Raw genomic sequence first — 11,651 nt, forward strand, 5'->3', positions numbered from 1 at the left:
CTCAGCCCTTCTGAAAATCATGCCCTTATGTTTCCAATTTACCCTTGGGAAAAACAAGCAAACCAGTTAAAGGCAACTCCTAATTTCTGCACCTGAGTTTATCAAGATTCATGTTTATCAAGCCAGATTCACAGTGAAGAACGCTGCAGAGCTGACTGGCATCTAAAGCAGAGATGCATCCTACACTTTTAAAATCTTATCAGAATGTGATGTGGCAGTTCTTAAACCCAGATCACACAAGGGGGCATCCTGTTGATTTTAATCTTTTCCTTTAAGATTTTTGATTCTGGAAAATTGGGGGGTGTTTTAGCTTCATCATTATTATCTGTTAATTAAAAAAATTATTGATTGCTTAAATAAATGTCAACGTCCTCTAAAAATAGAGCTTGTCAAATAGTAGATGCCGTTTTTATTTTTAAAATGTTTTATAAATTTCACAATATTTGCAAGGGCTTTGCAGTATCCCACAGTACTCTGTCACAACAATCAGTATATTTGTTCAGCATATACACAAAGTTGCCTTTTTATATGTTCCTCTGTTTAAAATACCTACTAGTTAATTTAGCGAAAGACCTGCTACCCCCATTTCTCCCACAGCTGTGGGACTACTACGGACAGTCAATCTGTCTAGGGATTTATACTGCACTCATTACCATGGTATATTGATGCCTCCACAGCAGTGGCTATCTGACCAGATATCCAAGGGGGAATTAATGGGCATTAACGCTTGTTAGGTCCCATGCTTTTCCCAACTGCAAGGGACAGCAGCCAACAACAGCATGTCTCTTAGATGCAATGTGCTTCCTGAAGAAGGGAAGCCGCTAGGCAGTGTGGAGGCTCTGGCATCAATGCCTTGATGTGCATTTCTGGCCAGGTGGCAGCATGCTGATATGATGACTTGTGGGCTGGCATTCTTCTTGCTGTACCAGAGAATGGAGACAAGCAAAGCTAAGGGTATAGCAAGCAGTCTGGTAGTGAGGACGCCAGTGAGCACCCATATGAAGTTGGGTGACTTTCAGTCAGGATATAGAGAACAGGGAGATGGAAAGAGAGGACCCAGGCTGAGGCTGGAGTGCTGTGGTGGGTTGTGGGAAAGGACTGGAGGGCAAACAACAATTCATTATTGGGGGGAGCTTGACCAGTGTTCTCAATTAGCAAACAGCAAGGCAACCTGACTAGCAGTCTGCCCTAGACGTCCAAGTGAGATAGCTGCCCCATTATGTGCCATGACTAAAACATAACTAGTGGGGACTTACTGTCTGAACGGGGAGCAAGTTAACAGGAACATCTGAGAGTAACAGCAACAAAAGAGATTAACAGCAAGTTAATTCTCTAATGAAGTCTGTGAGGCTGGAGGCTGGAGGTTTCCTTGAGGATTCCCAAGGCTCTGAGGTTTTGCAGGCACACGTTCTTTGCTTCCTCCTCTGAGGTGAACATGTGGAGGAAAATCTGCAAGGTGGTACAGAGTTTCCTGGGCTGTCTGTTCACTTGACAGCTTTTCCACAGGAGGGTACAAAATGGTTGACAGTTTGTCCGCTCATGAGAAACAAAGACAATACAGTTTCAGCTACTTCCTCTGTGATGGTAATCAGAGAGATAAAAACTTTATATAGATCATGAAAACACCCACTGTTACATTAAAAAGACAGGTATTTTAATAAGGGATATAAATCCTACCTGGGGCAGAGACCATCTGTCACTATGTCTGTGCACAGTGCCTACCACAAAGTGAACCTATTCTTGATTTGGGCCTTCAGGCAACTACCACAATGAAAATTAATAATAATAGTAATAATTAATAGCCAAGCACTAACTGACTGAATTAGGAAAAAACTTTCCCTGTGGGTGGATTATTCCATACTTGTCCATTATAGGGATTCTAGCAGCTTCTTCCAAAATATGTTGTATTGGCCACTGTCAGACAGGACTGAGCTAGATGGGTCACTCCTCTGATCCACTTAGGCAATTTCTAGATTCTTAAGGCCACCTCCTTATGCTTTGTCTGTGTGGCTGGGCTTCAATCAGAGGGAAAATAATTTATTCCACTTACACTCAGTGGCCTAGTGTGTGAGCTGTTCCCAGGATGTACATGATCCTTCCGTGTAGCTTTGGGATGCAGGATCCTCTGGAATTAATTTCCTCACTGCCTTTTCACAGTGGAATTCTGAAGGCCTGCTGGTGTTCTGTGTAAATAGTCTCCCTACATGTTCAGTTTACCAGTATTGATGGTAACATTATCAGAGTCAAAAGGTCAGACTCTCTCGTATCCAAGGGGACACCCAACACATGCACATTTCTTGAACTGATCTGTTTTTCAAGATACTCCAGATGTTGTTCTGCCACAGGATTTCCCCTTTAACAGTATTTTAATTGAATAGGCCTGTTCTATTACATATCCCTCAGCTGCTTAATTGATAATTTTTAGAGATATGCAGTCAATAGATTCTTGTTCCTGAAAAAAGATTTTTACAGGCAAAGCTTGCCAAAAGAGTCTTGAGAGCCCAGTTGTCTTGAACTGTTATTGTGATAGTGGCTCTAGTATGACAAAACAACTAGAAAGCAAGAACTAGTCCAGGGATGCACTTTTAGCACTGCTGTAAACACGATTTAAAGCTAGCAGACTAGGCGTTAACATAGTCATTTTGAACAGCTAGTATGTGCATCTGATATGCAACCGTACATGCCAGAAAAAATGTATTTTAAGGCCATAACAATCATGAAATGATTGAAAATCTGTGTATTTCCCTTCACATCCTGCAAACCCTGGCATTTCCTTCATAGATAGGGCCTGAGTTTCATAGGTGCTGAGTACCCACAGTTCCAGTTGAAATCAGTGAAATCTGCAGCTGCTCAGCACCTTTGAAGGTCCATGGCCTTGCTCCCACTGAAGTTAGCAACAAAACTCCTGTTGACTTTTAAGTGAGCAGGATTAGATTATGGGGACCAAATTCAGCCCTCACTTACACCCCTGCAACCCTGTTGAGGATAAAAAGGCTGCACAAGTGTGAGAGCAGAATTTGACTCCTAGTTTATGAAGACTTGCAGGCAGTTTTAGTCATGATTTCCCTAAGTTATTAATCTCTCATTCCTTATATGAAATAATGATCAACCTATTGCTAAACTGTCTTTCCAAAGCCTGTGTTCAATGTGCTGATATATTTAAAATATGAAAGTCAGTGGGAATATATGGAAAAGTCTGAAAATATATATGGATACGGTGATGTTTTGGGCCTTTTTTTTTAAAACAATTGTTTTTGTTTTTAAAAGGATCGTTTCAGGAAGATACAAGTAGCCAGTAAATAATATAGACATAGATAATCAAATGGTTTACATTTGATTTTGCAACTATAATGCATGACTTACTGAATTAACTATACTGCCCCTCATGGAAAAAAATCTCACTTAAAGTCCACCAAAAGCCACCAAAGCAGGAAGTGTGCCAGCAGTAAAGAAGGAGCTGTGGAAGATCAGTGATAGCTACTCTAGTAAGCAGGGCCAGGTCCAGGGGCAGGTGAGCAGAGTGATTGCCCTGGGCACCAACTTCCAGGGGGGCACCATACTACTGTGCTGCTTGGCTTCCCCCCCGCTCCGCTGATTGTCCGGCTCTTGGTTTTTTTGTTTATTTTTCTACTGGAAGTGGGCAGAGGGCACCGAAAATGTTTTCCTCCTTGGCCAGAAAAATGGCTGTGGCTGCTCCTGGTAATGATAGTTGAAAGCAGGGATGGGAGAAAAGCAGCAGCTAAGAAAAACTGTACCCATCTGTGGAAGGTCAAGCAGGTAGCTGTCAGAATAGAGCAGGAGGGAAGACATTGCCTGACTTTTGCACATCAGATGAGGTACTACATGCTGGTTTTAGTCACGTGAATGGGGCTTTACTCTTTGAAAAGTTTACCTGAGTTTTGTCTATAGTGCTGATTATTGCTGTTCAGAAATAATAAATTTGTATTTTTGGTTTTGTGATGTCTTGGGCAGGCTATGATATATTGGTCACCATTAAAGAGTCATTGCTTATCAACAATTACTATACTGTGGCAGGATACCATGTTTTCTTCCTGTTCTCAGTACAGCGAAATAACTGTAGTATCTCATATACCACAGTGTACCGACTTCTGATTTTTGTAAATGACAACAACCATACATAAGACAAAAAAATGTATGGCAGGTCTGACTATGTTAGGATTTGAATGTAAACTGCAGAAGGAACAGAACTGCTCTCCCATGAGAGGGAATCTGAGCAGAATCTCAGATACTTTTTCCTGAAATGCTGCCAACAGTGTGTTCATTAACTACTTATGGATCTGTAAAATAAGTAGAGCAATTTCCAGCTGAGAAAAGCTTAGCTCACGTTTTTAGTGGCTTGGGGGAGATTTCCATTTAATTCTCCTGCTAAAGCCTACTGACCTGTCTGAGTCTCAGCTATGGTAACATATATAAAGTACGTGCAGAGCAAGTCCAATGACCAGCGGCCAATTCTTGCTCCCATTGAAGTCAACTGAAAAATTCCCATTGAGTTGGGGATGGAACTAGGACTGTGTCCTGAGGTGTTCTGTGGTCTCTCAGTGCTTACAGAGCATGCAAAAGCTCTGCTTTATTCTGTGTATAATTTCAGCTGGCTGTGCATAACAACAAGAACTTCAGGCAGTGCCTTGCCCAGACTCTATGTCTGGAAAGCTCAGTCCTTAAAGGCACAGGCTGCACCACCACATCTTTCTTTCCTAGCAAAAACTTATTAACAATAACACTTAAAGAACCAATATTAATATAACATGCGGTTACAAATACTTATAACTAATCTAATAACTACACTTACTAATAACATTCAGTTAGTCATTGAGGTGCCCTGTATGCTTATTTGGACCTGCAGTGCGCCCCTGGAACCTCAGAACTACTGCTGTCAGGAGGTGGCCAAGCCACTTAAGAACATAAGAATGACCCTACTGGGTCAGACCAAAGATCCATCTAGCCCAGTATCCTGTCTTCCGACAGTGGCTAGTGCCCAGTGCCCCAGAGGGAATGAACAGAACAGGTAATCATCAAGTGATCCATCCCCTGTCACTCATTCACAGTTTCTGGCAAACAGAGGCTAGGGACACCATTCCTGCCCATCCTGGCTAATAGCCATTGATGGACCTATCCTCCATAAATTTATCCAGTTCTTTTTTGAACCCTGTTACGGTCTTGGCCTTCACAACATCCTCTGGCAAGTAGTTCCACAGGTTGACAGTGTGAAGAAATACTTCCTTTTATTTGTTTTAAACCTGCTGCCTATTAATTTCATTTGGTGACCCCTAGTTCTTGTGTTATGAGAAGTAGTAAAAAACACTTCCTTATCTACTTTCTCTACACCAGTCATGATTTTATAGACCTCAATCATATCTCCCCTTAGCCGTCTCTTTTCCAAACTGAAAAGTCCCAGTCTTATTAATCTCTCCTCATATGGAAGCCGTTCCATACCCCTAGTAATTTTTGTTACCCTTTTCTGCCCTTTTGCCTCACTTTTTCTGGTTGTTTTATGTCCTGGGCCTCTGTTGTCTCAATCTGCTGTAGTTGTTGCCTGTCTGAGACTCTTTGGGCAAAGAGGCAGGTCCAGTGCCCAGTATCATCCTCCTTTTTGGGATTTGGGGAAGGTGTCACCATAGTATGTATCCACCTAAGGTGAAAACCTCATATGACTGTAGGGCAACCTACCTCTTGTGACCCCACTATTGATTGCAACCATTGTTTCCCAACATAGAGACACTCATCATCATTTTCATGAAGTGGTGGCAGCTGCCAGGACCTCAAATCACATTGATTTTTTTTGTTTGGCCTTATCTATCTCTATACAGCTGCAAGTCCCCAGAGACTGACATCAGTTTCTAACAGTGCAGATGTTCTTGTTTTCTATCCAACAAAATTTCAGCAGGTAACAACCCCTGCTTGATTGATGTTATTCTGTAATTTAACAGTGCTAAATACAGCTCAGTCTGACTCCACAGTTTTTTTCAGTAGGTGCTTTATTATTTTGATTCTGCTTCCCACCAACTCATTGGATTGGGGATAATGGAGACTAGTGGTTATATGTCTAAACCTGTACTTCACTACAAAATGCTTAAACTCATTCCCACTAAACTGTGTCCCATTGACTGATACTACTATGCCAGGTATACCATATACTAGCAAAAACAGATTTGATAGGCACAATCACCTGTTTAGATGTAGTATCTTCTAGTAGGACTATCTCAGGAAAGTGAGAATAATAGCTTAGGGCAAATACATAGTTTTTTCTAGCCAACATAAACAAATCCATGCCTACTTTGCTCCAAAGGGCCATTTTTTTCTGTGCCAACAGTGTGGTCTCTTTCACTTGACTGGGCCTGTATTTTTAGCATATGTAACAAGCCTTAACAGCTTCCTCTATGTTGCTGTTCATTTGAGTCCAGTATAAAATGGCTCTGTTCAATTTTAACTGGCTGTGTGTAACAACAACAAGAGTTTCACAGCACCCACCCACACTCTGGGAAGCTCAGCTCTTAAAGGCACAGTCCGCAGTACCACAGGTCCCACATGAGATATCCCACTAATTCTCTTAGTTTAAGTTTATTCTTGTGTTTGGTCCCCTGTTGATAGATACTGGGGAGCAAATTCAGATGTTGGAGTAAGTAGATACAACTACTCAGGCTTCAACAGAATTGCATATGCTTATCCCAGGTCTAATTATGATCTAATATCTTGGTATGTTACTTTTTTCACATTACTGTAAAGTACTGAAATTTATTTGAAATAATTTATTTTACAGGAGAGAGTACAAATATGTTGAGGACATGATTGCAGATTTCCAAACAATAATATTAATAATAAAAAAAATCTGCTCTGTTATTGATCCAAATGAATGTTGAAAACATTACTGTGGCAACAATTCTTACTTCACGGAAGAAGCATGGCATTATCTGTGCATAGGAATTAAATAGGAAGAGGTGTTTTTCAATGTGTTTCCTTCTACCCACCCACTACAGATGTGCTGACCTTGTGACATCAGCTCCTGCTGCAGGAAGTGTCTATTAAATAAAACGTAGGGAATTATTCATTGGCTCGTGCCCAGTGAATCAAGAAATACTACTGACCTCCAGCACGCTGTCACCGAAGACAACATGGTATGGAATTCACATTTTCTGAAAGAATCAAGCATCTTTCTTGCATTTAAAGCCACCATATTGATCACTGTGAATAAAAGAGACATGTTGACAGGTCCATGTTAGTGGTGTGTGTGTTTTGGTTATGTGCAGTTACAAAGCTATGAAAACACCAATTATTAGCTAAAGAAACTCTGTGAGACATCCCTGTTTGTTGTACTCTTTATGTGAATGAGTGAGGATTTAGGGTAAAAATACAAATTGTTTTCGTTCCCTCTTCTAATAGTGGCCATAAGCCTAACAAAATAAGCAAGAAACTAATTTGCATTATGTGGCTAAATAGGTCTGTCACATACAGCCAGAGCACTAACCAAGAGCACTAATGAAGATAGGGATATTTATAACACTTCACAAGCCTTGTACTTCCTGAAGGTGTTAACTTTACCTGGGGTGCATCTCTTCCCCCTCAATACCTATGTGGGCACATGTAAGGAAAATACAACTCTGATCACTGGTGTAACTCCTGTTTCTATGATCCTGGAGTGGTGGTGGCTGCCATGGGCCCAGGAAGACTACTTCCTCCCTTCCTATAACTGGCAGGGGAAAGAGAAAGTATTACGTGACGTATGGTGCCAGTGATAAGAGCAGAGCTTGGAAGAAAGCTTCCAAACACCCATTCCACTGCAGAAATGCTTCTGTTGCTGTCCTGGTGCTGGAGAGGTAAGGAAGCAGTTGCAATCTCTTTCAATGATGTTCATCTGCCAGCCCCTTTCCTGTTGGGGCAGCCCAGGGTGCAACTAGCCATGGGAGCAGTACAGGTAGGTGTGGCAAACCCACTACTTGGCAATCCACTGTGCTTCTCTGTGGAGTCACTAGCAGAGTGAGTAAGGGGGGTGAGGAGAGCAGACTCGTGCACACTGATCTTATTTAGGAGGGACACCCTCTATTTTTGAGCAAAAATTTTAGCTTTTTACTTGGTCCCTTCAAAAAGCTTTCCTACGTCTGTATATTTCATTGGAGTTACGTCGTCTTATTTTAATTCCATTGTGTCCTCATTTATAACTTTCAAATGCTGTCCTATCTGGAAGAGGTGAAAAATAAGGAGGATTGGAAAAGTGAGAGACAGCATGGGGAATAGTTAGACACAAGTTTATGGAGAAGGACACTCAGTATTTGTGGGGGTGCAGTGCAGAAATGGAATAAACTTCCATACTAAAGAATAATATTGACATAAAGCACGTTAACTAGCCACCCACTAGTTCTCTGCAGTTTACTCTGTGTCCATTCAAAAAAAATCTGTTTTTTGGTAAGATCTTAAAAACTGAGCTCCTGTTTACTCTGTGTGGACATTAAAAATCCACTTATGTGAGAGCCATGGTTTTTCCTTGCCACTGTCTCAACATTGTCATTTGTTCTATGCACCAGTTGTTTTCTGTCCTCCACACCAGAGGTGCATTGCATTGGCACTATATTGTAAAGTGCTTTGGAATCCTTCAGGATGAAAGAATCAAAATGTAGAGTGGGAGATGGCCTATTAATTCATCTAATATATCATTTCATTGCCTACAGAGGATTATTCTTTATTTCACATTTAGTTACATTTTTCGAAACTAGTTTTAAAAGTTCCACTGAGTGGGACTTGAAGTTATAGACTATATCCTTATCATTCTGACAATATAAATGTTGTATGCAGTGTTGTTGTAGCCGTGTTGGTCCCAGTACTTTAGAAAGACAAGGTGGGTGAGGTAATATCTTTTATTGCACCAACTGCTGTCAGTGAGAGACAGCTTTTGAGCCACACGGAGCTCTTCTTCAGGTCTGGGAAAAGTACTCCGAGCATCACAGCTAAATGCAAGGTTGTCATAAATATAAAGGGAAGGGTAATCACCTTTAAACTCCCTCCTGGCCAGAGGAAAAATCCTTTCACCTGAAAAGGGTTAAGAAGCTAGGATAACCTCGCTGGCACCTGACCAAAATGACCAATGAGGAGACAAGATACTTTCAAAAGCTGGGAGGAGGGAGAAAAACAAAGGGTCTCTGTCTGTCTGTGTGATGCTTTTGCCGGGGACAGAACAGGAATGGAGTCTTAGAACTTAATCTAGCTAGATATGTGTTAGATTATGATTTCTTTAAATGGCTGAGAAAATTAAGCTGAGCTGAATAGAATGAATATTCCTGTCTGTGTGTCTTTTTTGTAACTTAAGGTTTTGCCTAGAGGGATTCTCTATGTTTTGAATCTAATTACCCTGTAAGGTATTTACCATCCTGATTTTACAGAGGTGATTCTTTTTACTGTTTCTTCTATTAAAATGGTTCTTTTCAAGAACTGAATGTTTTTTTCATTGTTCTAAGATCCAAGGGTTTGGGTTTGTGATCACCTATGCAAATTGGTGAGGATTTTTATCAAACCTTCCCCAGGAAGTGGGGTGCAAGGGTTGGGAGGATTTTGCGGGGGGGGAAAGACATTTCCAAAAGTTTTCCCAATAAACCCAGATAAATGTTTGGTGGTGGCAGTGGAAGTCCAAGAGTAAAATAGTTTGTACCTTGGGGAAGTTTTAACCTAAGCTGGTAAAAGTAAGCTTAGGAGGTTTTCATGCAGGTCCCCACATCTGTACCCTAGAGTTCAGAGTGGGGAAGGAACCTTGACAAAGGTGGAACAGATTGTTTAGCTGAGTAGTTAGCATATATTCTGAGGGATCACTCTACTCTTTCCCAGATCTGAAGAAGAACTGTGTGTGGCTTGAAAGCTTCTCTCTCTCACCAACAGATGTTGGTCCAATAAAAGATGTTACCTACCCACTTTCTCTCTCTAATATAAACTATGAAAGTCTTATGCATTTGATGGAATGGGTAATGCCTCTCCACCCATCAAATCAAAATCTTGCAGTGCTCTAAACTCCCCAGAGTGAAATTCCTGTCCCTATCACTATAGTAAATGAGAGCCTACCATGTATTTTAAAAAAGTAATAAGCTTTCTCCCTTCCTTCCTTCCCAGCCTATAGGATAAATAGCTTCATCAGTTCCCAGGAATTTTGTTTGCTTGTTTATGTTTGTGCAAGTGAGTGAGTGGCTGTTTTGTGTATCTATATGTGTGGGAAGAATTTATTGGGGGAAAGCTAAATTGAAATAAAATTTGCATTTAATTCTGAAAGGGGCATGATCTCTGCTCATTCTTATCTCTTGCAAGAGTTAATACCATAGTCTTGGTCCAGCTTCTTTGAGAGTTCTATCTCCTTCACTCATAAGCCTCCTCCTATTGTTTGAGTTTCATCATTCCAGCAGAACGTACATGTCAATGGAGGTCCTGGTTGCTGAGGGAGACACGCTTTTTTAAGTAGCTTGGGCCAATTCCAGACAAGGTTTTGAGCATCAGGACAGAGACCATGAACTGCACTCTGTTCAATGTAAAGAGCAGAGCACTAGGGACACGTGTTCATTGTGGCCTGTGATGTTAAGCAGTTGGACTGCAGCATTGGGTACTAGTTGGCCAGAATCCCCATTCTCCTCCAGAACTGTTATTTTGCACACCTGCTATCTATATTGTTGTCATCTTTCTACCCCAGATGTGACTGCATTTCAGCAGGGCTGCATGTATGTAGCTTGTAAAGAGCTTTGGGATACTTTGGGTTGACAGGTGCTATGGAAAGGTAAGATACTACTGTAAGTAATTCTATTAGGAATAGGCCTGAAGCAGAACACTGGATCCAAACTCTCTTCCCCCTGAAGTTTGGGGGAGTGCTCTATGGGTTCAATTCCATATACACATTTTGTTACTGAGGCCTATCTGTAATGAGTGTCTTCAACATTCAGGCAGTACAAAGTTTGTGGTCCACATTTTCAGAAAGTAGGGCTTTGAGGTCCATGCACACAAATACAGGATTGATGCCATAGATGCACATACAAATTAGTATTTAAGCATCATGCTCTCATTTGGACTAATTTAAATCCTCAGTGACTTCAGAGAAAGTTAGTCTGAATCTGTAACTCTGAATAGAGCCTGGCCCCTACATGTTAGGGTGGGACTGAGAAGGAGGGCTGCTCCGGGTGCTGTGACAGTCAGATGGCCGTCGGATCTGGGTGGCTGCCTGGGGAGAAGGGGCAGCAAAGGTGGCGTTGCTGGGGTGCTCTGAGACAGAAAAGGGATGTCTGTGGGTGAGGTGCAATGGAAAGGAGGCAGAGAAGGAGGGTCTGGCGGGGGGTGCCCAGCCAGGAGGGAGGGGCAGAGAAGGGTGGGAATGTTTTTGGGGTGCCAGATGGAGAACAAGGGACAGGGGAGGGGAGTCGGGGGCGGGGACTGAGGACAAGGAGGATGCAAAGAGGGTCTGGAGGGGGGGACCATGCAGTGGAGTGGTGGTCGGGAGGGTGTCTCCTGGCATCATCACGCAGAGGCGGGCGCGCGGAGCCCGCCCCCCGCCTGGCTTGGCGGCAGCTCCGAACGCAGAGCCGGGCCTTTGTGACGCCTCAGGGGTTGCCGGGCTGCGGCGGCCGGTTCCGCCGGGGCGGCTCGGCGCTGGGCTCAGGACGCGGGGGCGGCCACTC

This window comes from Eretmochelys imbricata, chromosome 3 (genome assembly GCF_965152235.1).
Source record: "Eretmochelys imbricata isolate rEreImb1 chromosome 3, rEreImb1.hap1, whole genome shotgun sequence".
Classification (NCBI taxonomy): domain Eukaryota; kingdom Metazoa; phylum Chordata; order Testudines; family Cheloniidae; genus Eretmochelys; species Eretmochelys imbricata.